Source organism: Camelus bactrianus, chromosome 23 (genome assembly GCF_048773025.1).
Source record: "Camelus bactrianus isolate YW-2024 breed Bactrian camel chromosome 23, ASM4877302v1, whole genome shotgun sequence".
NCBI classification, from domain to species: domain Eukaryota; kingdom Metazoa; phylum Chordata; class Mammalia; order Artiodactyla; family Camelidae; genus Camelus; species Camelus bactrianus.
Genome location: NC_133561.1, coordinates 11667913 through 11678158, shown reverse-complemented (window position 1 = coordinate 11678158; position 10246 = coordinate 11667913).

The following is a 10246-nucleotide window of genomic DNA, read 5'->3' as shown; positions in this document are numbered from 1 at the left end:
CTGGCACTGGAAAAGCTATTTTCAGCAGAGCCACACTGCAGGGTCATTATTCTTAAGGCTACATTATAGGGCATCAGAGGAAATGACATAATCCAACTCAATTCGCAAAGAGTGGCAAGTGGAGGAAGCTTAAGGCTACATCATACCACCTATATATATTAACCCTCAAAGTCACAAAGCTTTTTAATACAGTCGATGAGAGAAAAAATTCTCCCTAACAATAAACGGGGTGACGTTTATACCAGCAGATGACGCCCTGCTGGTATAAAACTTCCTTCATGTCTTTATTATAATAAAGAATGTGCATAATGATATACACAAAACAATGTAACACCTTTTATTTATATTATTAAAAATATTTACTCAATGTTTGGCTGCTGTTTTTTTTTTTTTTTTTTTACATTTTCCATACAGTGCATTGAGCCCTTTAAATAACCACCATCATAATAAAATGGGTAGAGGGTAAAACGTGAAAAAGCATCAGGGAAAAATGTTGACCTATGCATTTTTTTCTGATTTAATTTAATTAATTAATTTATTTCGGGTAGTTGAAATCCTTTTGCAAAAATTATATTTTATTTTTATTTTTTTTAATTGAAGTATAGTCAGTGTGCAGTGTACAGGGTCAGTTTCTGGTGAGCAGCATAGCGTTTCAGTCGTCCATACACAAAAAGATATATTCCTTTTCATATTCTTTTTCATTATAGGTTACTGCAAGATATTGAATAGTGAATACAGTAGGGCCTTGCTGCATGACCCGTGGATTTTTGACAACGCAGCCTCCCATTGACTGCACAGTATTACTTCAACTTACTTTCCTCATTATTGAAAGAATGCAGGGGGTTAGTGTGACATCTTTTTGCTGCTCAAGGACCTAAAGAGAATTCGATTTTCCTCTCAAGTGAACTGTGCGTTGGCCTCCAGGGAACAGTTCTCCCAGCAGACCTTTTAGTGTTGGGATGCCTTGAAGACGGCTTAGCCCCACTCAGCATGGATGAATATTGGACTAAGTGGCCATGTTGTTATGGACACTTGTGCCAAATGTATCACAGGCGAAATTTAACCCTGGACAGACTCATGTCATTTTTTGCAGACTTTCCATCACATTTTTTGGCTGTTTCTTCACGTGATGTTATCACTGACTTGTGCCGCCCTGAAAATATCTGGAATATTACCATTTGTAATTAAATAGTCACAAAACAAAAATAGCCATTCTGATCCAAAGTATCCGGTCCTCTGGGAGATAAGCTCAACCTTTTTTCTGTGAATAAACAGAACTTGGGAGGCAGGTCAATGATAGCCAAAGCAGGACTTGTTGAAGTTAGTGTTTCAGCGTTAGAGTTTCCAGACAGATTCTGAGCAACTCATGGTTTTGTTGACTTTCATTATTTCGGTTTTTCTGGATCATATTGACAATTGAGCCGCTAGGAAGAACTACCTCTGGCTTGTACAGTTCTGAAAGTTTTAATTATATTTACATTCTGATTTCTTCCCTTTCTCCTTTATTTTTCATCTTTTATATTTGTGTCTTCCTTCCTCTATAAAATTAAAGTGGAGAACATGTGAATAGAATTTGTAGATTAGGAGAAACAATCTTGATTCCTTTCTCCCCTTCTTTTGATCTCCTCTGTTGTTCAAAAAATGAACAACTTGTAATAACATCTTACACGATTTATGTGTGTATGTATGTATGTGTTTGTTTTAACTCTTTATTTTGGAACAATTTTTAGATTTACAGAAAAGCTGCCTAAATAGTGCTCTCATGTTAACATCTTACATAATTGTGTACATTTGTCAAAACTAAGAAATTAGCACTGATGTCATACCACTGACTAAGTGACAGACTATTCGGATTTCACTGGTTTTTCCACGAATGTCCTTTTTCTGTTACAATTCAGGATCCCACAGTGCACTCATTTATCATGTCTCCTCCAGTTTGTGATAGTTTCTTAGTCTTTCTTTCTTTTGCATAACCTTGACAGTTTTAAAGGGTTCCGATCAAGAATTTTATAGAATGTCCCTCACTTTTATTTTATAATGGGGTTGAGGGCTTGGGGAAAGACTACCAGAGAGGGAACGTACACATCTATCAGGGAGGACATGCGAGCCATATAATTACCACAGGTGATGTTAATCTTGAATATTTTGTTAAGGTGGTGTCTGCCAATTTTTTCCACTGTAAAGTTACTTTTTTCCCCTTTCCATATTCTATTCTTTGGAAATGAGTCACTACGTCCAGCCAACAGAAGGAAAGGGGATTAAGCTTCATCTCCTGGAAGGGGCAATGTCTACTCATATTACTTTAGATTCTTCTATAAGAAAGATTTGCTTGTTCTTCCCCATTGATGTAATTATATCAGTATGCACTTGTGTATAAGTATTGTATTCCTTGGTTATAGTCCCAGCATCATGATTATTACTTTTTCCCTCAAATCATTCTAGTTTTGGCATTTAGGAGCTCTTTCCAGTTGACTCCTATTTTTTTTGACATGGTCCAAAAACATTTTTTTTTTTCTCAAGCCTAGAATTAGCTATTTCTCCAAGAGTACCTGGTTTCTTTTGTTTGAGAGTGATGTTTATTTTTTATTTTTATTTATTTATCTATTTTTAATTGAAATATACTCAGTTACAATGTGCCCATTTCTGGTATGCAGCACAATGTCCCAGTCATGCATATATATACATATATTTACTTTCATATTCTTTTTCATTAAAGGTTATTACAAGATATTGAATATAGTTCCTTGTGCTATACAGAAGAAACTTGTTTTTTTAAAATCCTTTTTTTTTTATATATAGTGGCTAACATTTGCAAATCTGAGAGTGCTGTTTAGAAACCAAGATATGGGCAGAAGCTATGCTCGTTGCTACCGACCTATCATTGTTTCAAGGCTGTGTCAGGAGACAGAGCTAGAATATATGTATGCATACTAATCCACGTATAAACAGATATTTCTATGACTGTGTTTATCTATTTGTATACATGTTAAATAAATCATACTGATATCTCCAACTCTAAGCCACCACCCCAGGCATTATTCTAGCCTTTCCTCCTTGCTTGTTTATTTGTAACTTTTTCCTCTAACATTGAGAAAGTTGGTTTCCATTAACTCTAGTTTATTTATTTGTCCAGCCCTCCTATATATGGAGATTAGTTTCAGAATTAATAACCCCTACCCATACCCCTATGAGAAAAAAATTTATCGACCAGAGTATACTGTTTATACATAGGTTTTTTTTTTTTTCTTTAGATTGATAGTGTCCGGTCAAAACACCATTTTCCTGTTTACTTAGATTGGCTCCTTTACCGCATGCCATTTTATTGTGCCATACACTTAACAGTAAAATTAGGTACAATCTTCATTCTATCCTGGGATTCCCAACATGTTAGCTGATTTTGTTTTTTCAAGTTATACACAGAAAGACTTACTCTTTGTTATGTAGAGTTCTACAAGTTTTAACAAATCCATAAAGTTATGTCTCCACCAACACAGTATCATACAGAAGATTTCCATGACCCTAAAAATTCCCCTGTGTGGCTGTATTATATCTAACCCTTCTTCCCCTGTTCCCTGGAAACCATTCCTAGCGTTTTCCCTTTTCCATAATGTCAGATAAATGGAATTAGCCTTTTGGCTTCACCTTCTTTCACTTAGCAAAATACACTTAAGATTTATCCATGTTGTTGCATGTTATCTTTTTTTTTTTAATTGCTGAGTAGTATTTCATTTATGGCTGTGCCATCCATTTACTTGTTGAAAGATAACTTGGCTATTTTCAAATCAGTTGGGTGAATATACTTACTTTAAAACAAATTCAATTGATTTGGGAGTGGGATTTTTGGGTCATATGTTAAGTGTATGTTTAACTGTGTAAGAAACTGCCAAACTGGCTCCCAGAGAGGCTGGCTGTACCATTTTGCATTCCCACTGTCAGTGAATGAGCGTTCCCATTGTTCTGCATCCTTGTTAGCATGTGGTACTGTCACTTTTTATGGTTTTAATACTTCCAATAGGTGTGTAGTAGCATCTCATTGTGGTTTTAATTTGCATTTATCTAATGACAAATGACTTTGGGCATCTTTTCATATACTTATTTGCCATCATTAAATCTTTAATTTAAAGTGTCCGTTTATATATTTTTGCCAATTTTAAAATTGTGTTTTCTTATAGAATTAATTTTAATGAATATTTTCCTTATCAAGATGTCTTTTTAATGTAAACATGAGAAATTTCTGCCTTTCTCATTCACCAGTGGAAGATAATACAGTCAATTCTTACTTATGGTGGTTACGTTCCATCAAGTCATTACAGACGGTGAATTAGCTAATAGTGAACCGTTGCTCCTAGGGGAAATATGTAAGTATATAGACACATGTCTCCCATAGGTTATTATCTTAAGTCCTAAAACAACTCATTCTGATACATTCTATTTTCTTTATTATACGAAAGATAAAAGGAGGTTCCGGGCGTTACAGTGACTTGCTTGAGGCACTCCACTGACAGGTGCCAGAGCTGGGACTCAAAACCTGGCCGGCTGGCCCCTGAGCGGGAACTTCTTGCACTGCTCCACCCCATCTCGTCATGTCTACTGGTCACCTCTCAGCATGAGAGCTGAACCAAGGCAGAGCTTCACCTGGCTCTACCTCAGCTGGGAAGGTGAACCATCGAGTGACCCCAATTGTCCACTCTCTGAGCACATCTACAAATGAGAGTGAGAGGGTCAGGAGTATCAATCAAACTCAAGTCAAAATCATGGGGATACAAATAAATTTTAGCGAGTAGGTGAATTCACAAATACAGAATCCATGAAAAAAGAGAATAGACTGTACTTGGAACCTTTTTTGGAAAAGATGCTATAAAAGAGCAGTTTTGACTTAGAGCCCTACCTTGAATAAGGCATCTAAATGGGGGCAAAAGAGTTAAACATATATAAGCATTCCATTCTTGTCCGTCTACTCTGCCTCATGGGATTCTGCATATCTAGCACTATGAACTTTTCCTAAATAGTGAAACACTAGAGTTCACTTTATTGGATACAACTGAGTATTTAATATGAACGTGTTAAAGCACTTTGTATCTAACAGGCGTCTGGTCCAATGAATCAAAGTTCACATCTTTGAGGAGTAAAGGCGCTCAAAGTGTCACCCACTCTCTGCCTCTGTAGTCGCAGTCTTAGTTTTAAAGGAATGGCCACAGCAGTGCTGCAGCTGCCAGACATCACTCCCTTGGCTTTGGGGCCAGGGTGCCCCAGATCTCTTCTTTTTGCTAAAGCACCAGAACTACATCTATCCGTGGTGTAGTGACTGCAGATGACTCGAGTGCAACAGAAGCTGATTGATGGAGCATGGTGCATCTCTTAATTAAGCAGAAGCTCCTAATAAAAATGAACTTCCTGGATGATTTGTGGGGTCCTAGCCACACAGCCAGATGTGCCTCCCAGCAATAGGAGACAGGAGTGGCACCCAGCTAGCACCAGCTGATAATGGAGATCGACATTTTGTCGTCAAAGGGGGAACATTCTGTGGTCCCTTTTGGCTTTGCAGAAGGAGAATTGAGAGCATGTGACATAGCAAGTTGTTTCTATTATTTGTTATCTTCTGACCTAAGAAGAGCCTGCTTGGTTTCCCTGAGGCCTGGAGAGGGGCAGGGAGAGAAAGGGACGGAGGTGGGGGGTAAGGAAAGGGGGAACTGGCTTGTGTGCACTTACCTTGCTGCCTTTTAAAGCCTCAACTGATGTATTCCATGGAAAGGACACTCTCTTTGTCCTGAGAAAATTATTATTGCAGAGAAACTCTACAATGTGGTCAGATTACATCAGCCTTCTCTTCTTCAAGGAGCTCCTCCAATCTCACTTCCTCTCTGACACCATCATCGTTAAGTGCCGGCCCGACACTGACACTTGCCCCTTTGGCTAACACCCTGGCTGATACGAGGCCGGTGTCTGCTGTCCCACCCTGCCCCCCCATTTCTTGCTGTTCTGATTTTCTCCGTTGTCCTATCTGTGCACTTACCTGTTCCTGAACCAGTCATCTCCGCAGGGAGGTCTCAGGCGGCAGACTCCGAGCCTCGGCATTCCCAGGCAGAACTTCCCTGACATCGATGTCAAACCCCAGCCTTTCCCCTCGCCCCTTCTTACCCCTTAGCACCTCCTCACGCACCGTTCATCTGTACTAATTCTTTATGGTTTCTCCCACTGAAATGTAAGTTCTATGAGATTAGGAATTTGGGCTTACTCTTCTCTCTGCTCTCCCTTCAGTGTATATAGAACAGGGTAGTAGGCACCCAAGACGTACTTATTGGACGTAACAAATAAATGACCCTACCTAGAGTAATTTTTCCAAAGGCAGAGGATAGATATGTCTCTTTAGTTCCCACTGCACAAGCCCTTGCAATAAACAGTCCTTTAATAAATGTCTTCAAGGCTAAGCATGAGGACTAGACTGTCATTTGTGGAGGTTGCTACATATTTAGAACAGCAGGCCTGCCGCTGCTGGGGATGTCAGGAAGGACAGACATTTGTTTTGTTTTTTGTCTCTCGACCCTCCTTCCTTTACAGTGAAATCTTCTGCAAAGTTCTCTATTGACTCTCGGGCAGAAAGGTACATGGAAATCAAAGCCCATCAATTTTTTTTTCCCCAACCTTGAGATCAGGCTACCATCTGGCTGCCCAGAACATTTGGTGTCTGGAAGAAGTCATGAGCCCGAGTTAACGTCAACATTGTTTGGAATAAAGCTTTTTTTTTTGGGGGGGGTATATTGGTAGCTAACAAACAATACATATTCATAAATGCTGATGAGATGGTAGATCTGAGCTGACATGGTCTCTAAGAGCAGCGGGACAAGTGTGGGCTGGAGGATGGCAGGCCAGCCAGGGACGCCCGTGGACCTCCGTGGGGGACGAGAAACCCTGCTCTGTGGGCCATTTTCATAAAAAGGTCCCATTTCCTGTGTAGTGCATCCTGCGTGGAGTCTCAGATCTTTTTGACTTTCATTGGGCTGTGCTTCTGTTTTTAATTTTTTTTTTGCAAAGGGATTCTACAGCAAAGGTTTCTTCCGTGTTTATTCTACACATGGAACCGTGTTTGGGCCCAGAAATGCCGTCTCTCAAACAAGAATCAAGAATTTTATTTGGAGCCCAGCAAATATTAAAGAGGGCTACTCCAAGAATACTAGTAAACTACTTAGCTTTGAGGGTCTTGTGGTCTTGGTAGAAAGCTGAGAGTTGCATTCAGAACAGGAAAACAACACAAGAACAATGCAAATTGACTTCGGCCATTGGGCACGCTATTATCTAAAGTTCCGGGCTTGGAAAAGGAAAAGAAAACGTATCCATGACCCTCTGCATGCAGGGCAATTTAGGAGCTTCTAAAAAGTGTGCAGTGTGGTCCGTGGTGTTCAGTGCTTTGCACTCGAATCTAGAAAACATGATGACCTAATCAGTCAAAATATTTCTGCATTATTTACTCTGCAATGCAAAAATTCTCAAATTACTTTTAATCTTCTTTCTTCCATTTATCTTGAAGACTTAAAAGAAGAAGAATGAGAAGAAAGAAGAGGGAAAAGAGTAGTGCTCCTAGACCTGAGAGGTGACCGTATGTAGATTAGGGGAGTTACTGAGGCTAAATAAGAAAGGAGAGAACAAACAACCGTGGGGGGAGATACTTGGACCAAAGGATGAAGACAAAGCTCTTCACAGCTGTGCGTGCACTTCTAGTCCTGCAGGTGGACCCAGGCTCCAGATTCGAAGACAGTGTTCGCTGCTTTCCATTGTCAACACCACTTCTTCTTAGTTCTAACTGAGTGCACCGTCAGTTTCTGGAGAGCAGGGACCATCATGAACTAATTTACTTCTAGTGCTTTGAGTAAGTGATTCTGCTCGCCACAACTGGGGAACTTCTCTGAAACACACAGCTGATATCATGAAACTCAATCACTGGAATTTGAAAATAGGGAACGTAGGAGTGAAACAGGCTCTACTCTCCAGTAGGAACTGGGAGACGGGGGCCCTGGCCAGTGCAGATGCCCGGAGGAGCCCATCAGGGCAGAGCCCAGCTGAGCTCTGACTCCAGAAGCCCTCCAAGTCTCCTTCTGTCCTCAATCTGGTTTCTCAGGCACACCTGCCATCTATTGGTCCGCACAGCAGAGAGATTTCTTAGGTTGGGCTGGGAAATGGACTTTCTGGAGTAATTCTATCATGTGCGAGTCAGGGCAAAATCAACTCTCTTTCCCAGGGCTGGTTAACCCCTGGATAAGCAAAACACCGAGACTCCCGACTTCCTGTGGGGCAAGTCGTGGTGCAGGTGAACAGATCACAGTCCCTGGGGTCACACAGACCTGGTCTGAGTTCTGGTTCCACCCCTAACTAGTCATGGGATCTTGAACAAATTGTTCACTCAATCTGCAAAAATGATTATTATGAAAATTCAAAGTAAGAAAGGTATAAAACTTACATCTAAAAGCCTACGTTATCACAGGTAATAAAGGATAGTTTCCTTCCGATCTCAAAAAAGCTGAGAAATAATATTCTAGACCTACAGGGAGCAGCAAATCTTTTCTGTGAAGGGCCAGATAGTAAAGATTTGAGACTTCGTGGGCAACACCGTCCCTGTCCCGAGTACTCATCTCTCCATCGTCCTGTAAAAGCAGCCGTGGACAGTACATAATTGGAAAAGGCTGACTCATAAAACGACTTCAAAAACAGGCAGCTGGCCAGATTTGCAAGCAGCCCTTCTCAAACTTGAATGTGCATGTGAATCCCCCAAGGGCCCTGTGAAAATGCAGAACCTGGCTCTGTAGGTCTACACTGCGGCCTGGGTTTGCATCCCTAACGGTCTTCCAGGTGCCACACGGGTGCTGCTGATAATTGGACCCCAGGGAGCACAAGGTCAGGACAACCGGGAAACTTTTCTGATCCTTAAACCATGATATTTGTTTCATGCGACTGGTTAGGGGGTGTGCTGTCTCTGTCCTTTTGGGCTGCTCTGACAGAAATACCACAGACTGGGTGACTTAGGCAGTAGATCGCTATTTCTCACAGTTCTTCAGGTCGAGAAGTCCAAGATCAAGGCAATGGCGGATTCAACGTCTGGTGAGAGCCTGCTTCCGGGTTCACAGACAGCTGCCTTCTTGCTGGGTCCTCAAATGGTGGAAAGAGTAAGGGGGCTGTCTGGGGTCTCTTTTAGAAGGGCACTAATCCCACCCATGAGGGCTCTGTCCTCATGGCCTAATCACCTCCCCAAAGGCCCCACCTCCAAATATCATCTCACATTGAGGAACAGGTTTTAACACCTGAGTTGGGAGGAAGGGGGGACACTCACACTCCGTTTGTAGCAGTTGCCAACTTCTAAAAATTAGTCACCTAGCTCATAATAAGAACATATTCACTGTTTCTTGCTCCGTGCATCTCTGACGGTCTGTTTTGTGTCCTGAACTTTACCTTTAGTGGCTTTAATGCTAATTTTGCTTAGACCAAAAGCAAATTTTCCCTGGTTAGATCCTGTCATTCTCTCTCTCTTTCATTTTCCTAATAAATGAGCTCTTAACTTAATGGGATTGTTCTAGAATTACACAAACTGTGAAATGGCCATTGCCTCTCACATTCCATGATGATGTTCTGTGATCCACTGTGCTAGTCCACTCTGGGAGTGATGCTTTCCTGTGACGGACTCCTACACCATCTGTAAAGATGCCACTCTATGAAACCACTGAAGGAAGTACCAATCAAGGGGAAGGAGATGGCACGCAGTGGATGTGAACTGGCCTTGACCGGTGCTGAGTCAAACTTACCTGCTCAACTAGGTACCGAATGCCTTGCTCTTTGAGTAGAAAATCTCCTTCTCTGAAGGCATGGCAATGGGGGCTTTCAAATTCATTTTGGTTTCCCTGGACTCCTGCAGGGAGCTGGAATACCAGCTCAAAACTTACCTCTGTGTTCTAGCATTTCTCATCCCAAATAACCTCAGTACAGCACTCCAAAATTAATCCGTCTTCAACCTGAGCTTAAACTGAAATGGGAAGAGATGTAAATTTGCTCTGTCTACTAACACATTCTAGTCTGTTTTTGCAGCTTGATCTGCTGAGTTTATTTTGGATGTGGCTTAGCTTCTGAACTCAGGACTGTTACAACAAGCCCCCCCCCCAAGACCCTGACATCTTTGTAAGGTCAGATCGAAACTTGAGCTGTCCGGAAAAATAAAGGAATTCATGTTCTGATTTTTTTTCTAGACGAGGCGACTCCATCAACC